At 38.2% G+C, this 11,965-nt stretch overlaps 1 long non-coding RNA gene across 1 annotated transcript in view; it reads left to right on the top strand.

Moving 5' to 3' along the window:
* Positions 1-9,974, top strand: part of LOC118624953 — a 74,431-nt gene extending 64,457 nt beyond the window's left edge. Inside the window, exon 3 of the long non-coding RNA XR_004958579.1 lies at positions 9,873-9,974. This is a non-coding gene — a long non-coding RNA (uncharacterized LOC118624953). The remainder of the gene's footprint in view (positions 1-9,872) is intronic.
* Positions 9,975-11,965: the final 1,991 nt, after the last annotated feature.

Consider the following 11,965-nt stretch of genomic DNA (forward strand, 5'->3'; position numbering starts at 1 on the left):
ACTGATAACAAATAAACTTCTTAAAACACTGAATAGGATAGGAAAGAGCCAGATTAAGAAATAAGGTATTATATATATATATTTCTGACTACCAACGAACCTGGGATATATTTTAAACTAAACTGAATCATGTTGCCCCAGGATTATTTTTACAATAAACTTGATTTAAAATCTTCTACTTTTTGTCTCCAATTTTTACATTTTAGGTATATTTAGAAGAATGTATTCAGCCTAGTTCAATAAACAATTTTCAAGCCCTACTATGTGTCAGACACTATGCTGGATGCTGAGTAACAAACAAGAGTGATACATGATAATTGCTTTTCAGGAGCTCATGCTCTAGTGGGGAACATTTGTATGTAATAATAAACATCACAAAAGTCCCTGTGTTTGATGCATCTATAGTGTGCCAAGTATTCTGAAATTTTTCTTATATTAAATACTTATGATACTCATGCAAGGCATATATTTTCCATGTTTAACAGGTGAGAAAATGGAAGCTCACTGAGGTCTAGGCACTTGCTCAAGGTGACAGCCAGCCAGTAATAATTTAGGGTTTCATATCTGGATTATCATATTTCAGGACATGCTCTTACCATTATGACACATGGCTTTCTTTGTAGTGCAAAAAAATCCACACCTTTACAGCAGTGTGAAATGGGTTGATGTGCTCGTGTCTAATGAGGCAAACAATTTCTACAGGGTAGCCTTACTTAATTTTTTTTAAAGGGAAAAATAAATTAACTTGAGGGCTCTGTTTTCTAGAAAAACCAAGATGTGAGGGGAAAATAATATATCACTTTAGCAAGCATACAAAATTTACAAAGGAATGTTGTCTTCTCCAGGGAAGTCATGTTCAGTAGACGACATTTAATCCAGTGGTATTTGCAATTGTTCAAAATGTTTTGCACCTTCTTTTTTTTTGAAATTTTCTTCAGATTCATATCTCTGTTCCTCACAACAAGTTAATTTTATTATCTAATGATCACATTTGTTTTTATTTAAAAAAAAAGACTTGATCAATTTATCAGCAGACTTGGCTCTGGTTAAGCTTTGGTTGTTTGCAAAAATCAAACCTACCTTTTAAAGGGGGCAATTTTGCCACATTTAACATTCAAAACAATATAAGGAGCTTTGGATGGCAACTCCACACACATTTCCTAAGCAACCAATAGAATCAATGTAGAGTTTGCCAACTTGTCTACTTGAAAGTGGACAATACTTCTTGCTTTGAGTTCTATTTTTAATGAGTGATAACTTCATAGTTACATATTATCCAGGTAGATTCACAGGAATGAAGTAATGTCTTGAAGAGTCTGCTTAATGAATGTGATTGTTTTAGCTTCACCTCTCCTCCTTGTCCATGAAGAAGAGAACAGCCATTTCAGGCAGCATCTTCCAAAGGATAAGAATTCAATTAAAAAACAAAAAGAAACAGGGAGGCAGTATGAACAAGAGCAAAAGAGGGAGAGAGAGAAATTATCAAAATGAGGAAGTGATTCCTCTAGTTATCAGAAAAAGGAGCAAAGTAACAATGGCTGAAATTCACCTCCCCACGGGGGAATGAATCATCAAAATAACCGGTGGAAAACAAGGTTGTGCAACCTTGACCAGCATGTGTCACCGGCTGGTGGAATTTTTAGAAAGGCAGCAGTTTGGGTTCATCACTGCGGTTCGTGATTGCACACACCTGTTTGGGGTATGGATTTTGCAACCCCCCAAAAAGGGGAAACTGAACTCACTGCTCCTCCCGAGCTGTGCAAAAAAGCAGAAAACCACAGCTGCTCGAGCAGTTAACAGATATCAGTAAAATACCCATGTTACATAATTAAGGATAACGTTCTTGAAGCATATGGGCCGGAGGTATTATACTCTCATTAAAACTTTAGGTAGGAAACAATTTAGCATATTCCCACACATTTCTAGGGTTGAATTCTATAATAAATGTTTGTAATTAGGCATGCTCTAAACAGTTTATTAAATAATACATGAAGAAAGTGGTTGATGAAATATAGAGGGCTCTGCATTTTGTGTACAATGACACAGAGGCATCAAGACAAGACATAAAAGATTTCTTCTCATTGACATGATAACTAGTCACTGAGACGCTTAAGTAAGACTGGAAGAGGTTTCATTCATCAGAGCAGTCTGTCTGTAATCTTAAAGAAATAGGAATGGATGCCTCTGGGTTTTTTTCCCCCCTTTTCTTTTTAAATACATTAAATGTAGCAGTCTTCTTTGAACTGCTACTCTTGAATAGAAAGAAGTGCTTTTGACGAGAGAAATGCAAAAAATCTCATGCAATTTATTCTGGCAAGAATAGACCAGCCTGATAGGGAATAATAGGGATGGAGAGAGCCAAAAGGACCTAAATGAACATTTAAAAAATTATACCTTGGCCAACAGGTGCTGTTTTTATAAACTGGAAAGGAATAGGGAAGAAGTCTCTTGAGATTGCTGAGGCAGGTGTTTGGTCCCTGGGGAAGTGGGAGGAAACCGGCCTCTGAGATGATATTAGATTCAGGAAAGGCATTCTTTCAGTTCTGCAGCCCCGTTTGATATTTGAGCCAGGTGATTAATGGTCAACAATTCTTATTCGAATGCAAGCGTGTGTGATCTATGGAGAGTGAGCTTGGATGGTCTCGAGAAGTCCTCAAGGGAAGGATGCCCGCTTTCTGATTTCATTAAGGCCAACTAGATACTTTGTTTTTCTAATGCAGAGAAATAAGAAATCTGGTAATGGAATAAACATGAGATTTGGAAGGCCTTCCACAATATACTTGTGGAACCTCGGCAAGGTGGACATCGCTGTTACTGATTTGTCTGCTTAGTAGGTAAATGGGGCTGCCAGTCTGGCAGTTGGCACTGGCAATAAATCACCACTAGACATTTTATTTAAAAATTGGCACTGGCTTGGGGGAGGTAAGGGATTGTCAATTTGCTTTTATTTTTAGGCCAGGCACAATCATAACACACGCAGGCCACCTGGAAACTTCAGCCACATGGAGAAGCATGGCTCAGGTCTCGATGGCTGCATTTTTGCAGGCTTGCCGAGTGCAGGGCTAAATCAGAGTCTCCGGATTCTGACCAGAAAGATCCCGGCCGTCTGGCACAGCCTCGGGACATTTCTTTTGGAAACTGAGTTGATTCTAGAACTAGGATGTAGGAAAGATATCATAGATTTGATATAGGAGAGAAAATTTGGTGTTTTTTTTCTTTTACTGGTGGTGGTTGGGAATGTGGGGGACCCACAAAGCCCATGCAAAGCACGCACTAGTGCATTCCAAAAATCACTCCAGTTTTAAAGAATAGGGTAGCTCTCTATTTATTTACTTTTCTGCCTATTTTGCTTAGAAGCTTACCTTTTAAATTTGTGATATATCGAGTTATAGTTTTGAGAGAAAAAAATATACAGAAAGCATCATGCAACTAATCTCATGTGCATAATGATAGGTCTCCTTTCTTTAAAAATCAGTGCAATCGAAAGATGGTAAAATGGAGAGGAGGGACGGTCACACTGGACTCTACTAACTGCTCTAATAGAGGTAGTTGAGGAGGATGTCCTTCCTTTTGTCTGTGTCCAGATTCCCTGAATATTCTTCAGAGCTTCACAACACCCCTGCACAAAGTACTTGGATTTCAGTGTATCAATTTTGAAAATATGAAAGCTAGTGTTTCAGGACAATCATACTACAAATACACTGATTTACCAAATTACCAATCTTTCTTCTCTGTTTACATGTAGTATTTATAAATCTTAATTGTCCTGCACATTTTATACTGTGAACACTATTAGAAAGGATCTGGTTGCCCTGGCCGGTTTGGCCCAGCGGTTGGAGCATTGGCCTGCGGACCAGAGAGTCCAGGGTTCGGTTCCTGCTAGGGGCACGTACCAAAAAAAGAGAAAGGATCTGGTTAAGGTAGAGATGTATTGGCGTACATTTGGCCTCATGAATAATTCAGTTGGTTCACTTACTGGAAATACCCAGTTGCTGTTGATGCTACAAATATTTGGATTGGATTCAACTTACCCATCAGAGATTCTTTTCCCTCTCTCCTGGATTTCATACATGTAATGCATGACACCATCTAACAAAAAGTAAGAAAAATATACATTCTTGCTTCTGCTTGGTAGAGTCATTCAAAGTGACATGAAATGTCAAGAGTACACAGGGAAATCGCTCCAGTGAAATGCTGAAGCAATCAGCAGTTTTCCTGGGACATGGGAATATTTGGGACATGGGAGTATTTAAAGTTTGTGGCCTTAATTATTCATCAACACTGGAAGCATCAAATATCTGACCTGGCAGGGCTTTTCTTTGTGTTAAAATGCATAATATTAGATCCATTACCAAATATTTACAAACGTTCTGTTATAAATGCATTGAGTCGGTATAATTTAGATCACAGTGTTCCACAAACTGCCTGCTAGGCAATGCTACATTCATTAAATGGAAATGGAAAAGAAAGGAAGAAAAATGAGAAATTCCCCAAAGCAGTCACTTATTTAAAAAATTCTGCAATTCTTTCAGTATTCAATGTTTGCATTAAATGTCATGCCAGCAAATCCTCACTCAAAAAGATCAAGAGCCCTGGTTTGTTTGGCTCAGCAGTTGGAGTGTCGGATCTAGGACCAAAGAGTCGTGGGTTTGACTCCGGTTAAGGGGACATACCTTGGTTGCAGTTCCTGGCCCTGGTTGGAGTTGTGCAGGGGGCCTCTCTCACATCAATGTTTCTCTCTCTCTCCTTCCCATTTCCATTCTATCTGAAGATAAATGGAAAAGTGTTCTCAGGTGAGGATTCAAAAAAATAAATAAATAAAAAGATCAAGGTACTGCCTATATAAGACTAAGGAAGAAATAATGTGTTAACAGTCTTTGGGCAGCCTCCAAAATGATGCAGGTAATTAGCAGGTGTTTTTATTTTTTATTTTGATTTGCCCACAGGTATTCATTTCACACTATGTTTCGGAGATCGTCATGTAAAGGTTTTTATCTTGGCATGTGCTTCTACCATTTGTTTGAATTTAATGTACACATTAATTTGGAGTGAAATTTTCTGATCTAGATTTATCATATTTGGGGGCCCTAAAAGATGATATGTTCATATTTGCAGTGTCCCGGAGTTTTCTAGCTAACCTGTTAATTTCAGGGTAGTTAAGCTTCAGTGTGTTTACCTTTACTTTTTCTCCTTTTGTTTGAGAGTTATTATGGGACACAAATTGTGTGTATGTGTGTGTGTGTGAGTGTGTGTGTATGTTTCGTTTGTGAAGAAAATGCTAACTCACTTTGTGGAGATCATAGTTCTAATTGTATTTTCACTGTTTTGTTAAAAGAAAAAGCCCTTTCTTCTTTTATCCTAAAGTTTTGAAGTAGATAGCATAGTATTTTTTCTATAACATTATTAAAATATGAGCTCTATTGGAGATAACAATGATTCAGGGGAAGAGAATATATTTTTAAAGGTGTTTTATTCTCCACGAAAATAAAATGTCATTAGCGTTCACTGAGTTCTTGAAACACAAAGCCACTCACATGCAAGTTCGCTCTCTCTCTCACTTGCTAGCCAACTCGAGCAAAAACAGTCTCCGAGGGAAGAACTGCAAGGCTTGTGCCAACTTCCCCAACATACCCAAGCATTTCTTTATTTAGAACCTCCCTTGTGCTATTTTTTTTTTTTAATCTCTGGAATCTTAGGGATTTTCCCATCCCTCTACATGCTTGAGACGTTTCAGAGCATGGTAACCCCCTCTCGGAATCCTCTAACTCTTCTGTTTTATTTTTAAAATGTGGGTAGCATTAATATACAGGGAAGTGACAGTTCCTATGACAAAGGAGGGTGAGATTCCCAGTGTGCATAGCAACACTTCTGAAGATCATTGTTGGGTAGGGAAGTCCATACTACGAGCCACCAAGGCCTTTTTGAAGGGGCCCTTAAAAATCATGAGATTTTAAATCAAGAGTGTTATTTAGGAGAAGACACAAAGAGCCCTGAATTACAGAGTTGATAAAACACTGTGTACCTCCTGATTGTGCGTTAGGTCACAGTCATCTTTGCCCAAATCTCAAGATATCATGCGTGTCTAGTCTTTCATTTTCAAATTTTAATAGACTTAGAGGACCTGAGATTTGGTAATCCATTTGCTTTCAACACAAGTATGGCAACTTGGCCCTCTTTGGACCAGACTGTGATAATCTCTGAAGCAATTATTCTGGTATTTTCCCCTTGCACTGGATGGGTGAAACTATTAACATACATTTAAAAATCATACCATCTATGAGTATTGTGGTTCTGATATAAACACACTACTGCCTTTACAATAAAGCACAATGTGCCATTGCAGAAAACTCCATGTCACTTATGAACGTCTGCGTCTGAGATTCACACAAACCACACTTTTGTTTGACTCCAAGATGTGGGTGCCAAATGAATCTACTGCACTAGGCTTATGAACACTACTGCAACTGTGCAGCCACCATCTCTCTATTGGGAGAATTGTTTCGGCAGATAAACCATCTGGCTTGAAACACAGCCCTCTTTGAAAATATTCCCCATTATGTTAGCTCTGAAACAATGTGTACAACTATGCTCTAGTGGAGGACATGTTAGCAGAAATTCAATGTCAAACAATATCTGCTCTGTAACCTTTTGCTAAATGTAAAAAAGGTAATAAAAATGCAAGATTTTTATTCTTTAAAGAGTCATTGTGAATGTGGCATAAGAGGAAGAAAATTCAGAAAAATATTTAGTAAGAAGCTATAATAGAGGAATGTTTAACAGAGTGACTTTTTCCTTTAAGGCTCACCCATAGAAAACGTGGCTCTTTTTGTTGAAATATCATGAAGATGGCACATAAACACTTTGGGCTCATTCATTTTCTTCTTACTAAGTGTTTCCAAACACGGATTGATTACACAGAGTGGGAGTCTTGTTGAAGCTGGTATTCACAGCTAGAAATCCTGAAGTGAACTCGGGTGACTCAATGTAATTTATGAGTCAGGAAAACCATGGAAAAACTAAAACCAACGATACCAGGTAGAGAAAATTAGTATGCAGTGGGAACAGGCAACATTGACAAGCAGCTAGAGGAAATTTGATAGAAGTTTTAAGAATCCAAACCAACAATGTTATTGATGGAAGAAAATTAGAGGGAAACAAGAAAACTAGAGGGAAACTATATATATATATATATATATATATATATATATATATATATATATATAATCTAGGTTTGAAACTATTTAGGATGACATAAAAAAAGTTGAATGAAGTTATAAGATAAAATGTTGAGCACATCTGAATCTATGAGACCAAAAAAGATCAACGGTAGACATGGTTGGTCATCGGTAGGGGTGGATGTAAGAGCAGTCAGCGTATGCTAAAATGAAGTGCAACTGAACTCAGTTGTAGGAATTTATAAAACTTGTATAAAATGGGAGAAAGTCTTAAGGAACATAGTTATCTGGTCAAATGATGAAAAGACTAATGTTATATGATGGTAATTCCCATGAGGCTAAAATGAAATGGTACCTGGATGGGAAACACTGATATTTTTTCACTCTTCTCATCACAAAGTTGCCTGAATTTAAAAAATATCAAGTTTAAACATTTTTACTAAATAGAATTTAGTCCTGGTTACTTTGTCCTTTTCCCCAGGTCCTTTCTTTGTCCTTCCTTCTATGTTCTTCTTTCTATATTCTTCCTTTACTAGGAAGGTTTTAGCTATGCAAACAAATGTCTCAACAAAAATCTCAACTTCAGACTAATTAGGAGCCATGCTGTTTATTTTTTTTCAGGTACTTTTACAGATGAGAGAACTGAAATCTGTAAAGTTCAAAATACTTTTTTCTTTTATTATTTTATTGTACTGGATAACCAAGAACTTGTATTAATCAAAGGCTTCATTACACATGCTCTGCTTCCAAGGTGACTTCTGAGTAATGGTTTCCAACAAAGAGGCCTAGTGACTCATGAGTTGACTAAAGGACCCAGAGGGATCCTCACGGAGGACTAATCTATGAGCTATTGTAAATAGAAGAACAGAGGTCTGTCCCTAAGTGGGAGTATGGCTCTTCTGAGGGTTAGGATGGTGACCATGGGATTTACTTATTTCTCACAATCATCTTAGAAAAACCTACAACTTTCTGCCACATGGGAGCCAATATCAGTGATCTAGAAATAAATAAATAAATAAATAAAATGGACAGAAACTTTAGGCCAGGCCCAATTCTACCCTTTTTCTTGCTGAAGAGGAGGGGTGTATAATAAATTGCCTCTGTGTGCTGGGGAATATACTAAGCAGTCCTAAAAGTGCTGGGATTTTCTGTCCATTCATAGCCATTAGCTGGAACGGGCACTCTGTTAAGTTATATTGTTTCAATGTTTATGACTAGGAAGTGAACTCTGTCAGGAAAAGAACAATCAGCAAATTAATGTATTGGACGACTATAAAGTCTTCTTTGGTAAAGGTTAATTATCACTCTAACACTCTAAGGTCTGCTGCCTCGAGGAGTGTACTTAGCACATGAGTTTCTGTTTGCATTTCTCATGTTTTTCTTACCAGTAGTGGAGACACACTGTCACGTGTAAGGACACATCTTTGTTGGAGAGAACCTGAGGCATGGTTAAACATCAACAGACCGTTAGATATTGGGGGGGAGCTCCTAATACTTCTATAATTTTATAGATTATCTGTGGGGTGTGTGTGTGTGTGTGTGTGTGTGTGTGTGTGTGTGTATTAAATTGCCAAATCTCTGGCAAGTTTTAAAGGTTCACCAGAAACATTCAGAAGTTGATATAGAATAAATGTTTAAATTTTTAAAAAAATCTCATCTGAGGACATTTTTCCATTTTTTTGTTCAGATAGAGTGGGAGGGAGAGAGAGCGAGCGAAACATCGATGTGAAAGGGACACATTGAGTGGCTGCCACCCGCACAACCCAACCAGGGCCGGGGACCCTGCAACTGAGGTATGTGCCCTTAGCGGGAACCGAACCCGGGTCTCTCTGGACCACAGGCCGACGCTCTAACCGCTGAGCCAAACCGGCCAGGGCTAAATGTTTAATTTTTAAAAGATAAATGCGAGTAAGTTCTATTAGAAAAGTGAGAGAATGTGACTTATCTAAGGGATTATCAGAATTCTATGAGAGCATGCATAATATATATGTACATGACATCATCTTCTCCATGGTCTTGGTTAGTATTTTAGGTGAAGAATTTTAGATCTGAAAAAGCAGTTATGCCCAATGATCGCAGTCCTAATAAGGGGATTCTGAGGACATCTGAGGAATTCTTGTCCCCACAGGACTAGTAAGAGGACAATGGTGAATGACTGCTTTGCTGCCTTGCGCAGTTGGTCAGGTGGACAGTGTCTCCTGACCCTTGTCAACTTGACAAAGGAATACAGTGAAACAGATCCAGGTAGGTTCCCTCTGTTGCAGATGAAAAAAGGAAAAGTAACCCAGCCATCCAAAGCAGGGTTTATAATTGGATGGTCATCACCGTTTACCCAAGTAAATGAAGCAATAGTTGAGGTTTAAAAAAAAACCAGAAATGAAAACCAGCCCACCAACTGCACTGAGGTGGGCGAGCTGTGCTCAGGGCAGGTAAGCAGATTAATCACAGGCCACTCCTAAGCAGGGTCAGGCTCTCTCTGTCAGAGGGCAGTAATTAATGATCAAATGTTAATGGAGATACTGGGCTGTTGATGTCGTTAATTCAGCTCAGTGGAGCCAGTTCTGCCCAGGACCTGCCACAGCTGTCACTGATTTGCTTAATTATTCAATGCCTTCGGGCTCTTTTTATTTCATTTTTCCCCCTCGATCCTTTCCCCCCCACCACTAACTATAGGACATTATGTTTTCACTGACGCAGGATCCTGCTCTCCGGGCAGTGCCAGGCCGAACATACGTGAAAACCCAGAGGCAACAAAGGAGGCCGTAACTTTTCACTGCGATGAGAAGATGGAAAATGCCGAAGAAAGGCCATCTTTAAATAGCCTGATTATGCTGATATAATTTTGGGGTTCTTTAAGGATTCGGAGGTCGAAAGTGAACTCTGAGCTGTCTAAAATGTCAAAGTGCTCACCCTCTCCCACAATCGAACAAAGAGAATATACAACAAGTGGCTGCGGCGTGTTGGTGAAACATAAGGTCACGCAGTCAGTCATCCAAGAGGCAACCAGAAAGTGAGCTCTGCGGGCCATCGAGGCAAGGGAAACCCTGGCGAGGGAGATGCCGCAAGGATTAGAATTCAGCCGTGGGAGGACATGAATACGCCTGCTGTGCTTGCGGGACCTTCCTGCATTTCTTTAGCTTGGTGTCGCTTTCATCTGCCACGTTGCCTGGAGTTGAAGGGAAACCATTTTTGTAACCACAGTTTGGATCTTTCTCCCTGGCCTGGTAATCACCGCGTTTCTCACTTGACTGTTTCCTAATTGGAAGGGGGTGTTTCCTCGGGTTTTTAAAGACCCCACCTTTCAAACTGTGTAATTGAATAATAATAATAAAAAAAGTAGTTCCTTGGCTTTTAGGTGGGGATGAGTGTTGTGATGTCAAACCAGGACAATGTGTCTCGTGTCTCTGTCGGAATGCTGCTTGACTCCTTTCCAAACTGAAGCACTTAAAAAAATGCGAAGCGCTACAACAATCTCAAATCTCTCTCTGAGCTGCACATGGTGATTGAAAATAATTGAAGCTCTTAACATTTTTATATGCCCTCAAATTTGGAGGTGATGGTTTCTGAGCATGTGCAGTACACAACGCTTTCATGCTACTGGAATCTCTCAAATTTATTGTATTTCAGCTTGAGAGTGAGAGGGGAACCTGGACTTCAGCAGTTAAAAGTGATTTAAAATGATCATCACACTCAAATGTTATAGGGGTGGTTGGAATTCTGGACACTTGTACGTTGCTTTTTTTTAACTCATTGTTAAAATGACTCATTTTTTTTTTAGACTCAAAAGATATTATTAATTAGCCCAGCAGAAGAAGCATTTAAATAAGCCACTTACAATGCACCATAACACACGTTTTCTTAGCCCCCTTTGATGACCTGATATGATGATGACTATAAAACCAAATGTTCAAATTGGGCAAGGAAAACAACTGTTCTTTTCTAGCACATGCTCTGAAAAGAAATGTACTCAATAAAAGCACCTGATGCGATATGGTCATGACAAGGAGAGTCTGTAGTTGATCTTTATAAATTATACTGTTTTTGCTTTAAATAACAAGGGGCTTTCTGAACTGTTGCATAAATTATTACTCCTAATGCATGATCACATTTGTTTTTTATTTTTCTATTTCAAACTAAGTGCTTTTATGAAAGAATATTGTACATGGTCAAGTTTGCTTTTTATTTGAATATTTCAAATAAAGTGCTTTTATTAAACATTATTTAACTTAAATATTTATATTATATCATCTCTGAGATGAAATATATGCATTCACTTTTAATCCTTTTATTTGCTTTGGATATTTGAATAGTGAACCAAATGCAAAGGTAGGTAATTATGAAATGTACAAGATGGAATCCTCACATGATTTACTTGGTCACTTGATGGCTATTAAACATTCCTCAGATCTTTTACCAAAGGATATTCTCTAAGCGGGAACATTGAAACTTTTTCTGAGTGCTCAGTGCCAAGATTCAAGGATGTAGGGTAGATTTATGGTTCAAAAGTTAATAATATATAAGAAGAAATCCAGTCATTAAGGAGTCAGCGAAAATTCTTTACATGTTTTATTTGTACCTTTGAAAGCCACATGGACGTTCTCTGACTTGATTTAAATGGAAGTGACAAAGGTGAAATTCCAGCATGTTTCTCAGTCACTTCCCTTCCTCAGTAAATGTTTTCATTTTGATAAAAATAAGGATAAGTTGATTATAGATTTGAATTTTTAAAAACCCAAACCTGGAATTGGAGTTTGAAATATTCTGGCACATGAAAACTTTTTGATCTTATA

The sequence above is a fragment of the Molossus molossus genome, unplaced genomic scaffold, assembly GCF_014108415.1.
Source record: "Molossus molossus isolate mMolMol1 unplaced genomic scaffold, mMolMol1.p scaffold_m16_p_11, whole genome shotgun sequence".
Taxonomy (NCBI): Eukaryota; Metazoa; Chordata; class Mammalia; order Chiroptera; family Molossidae; genus Molossus; species Molossus molossus.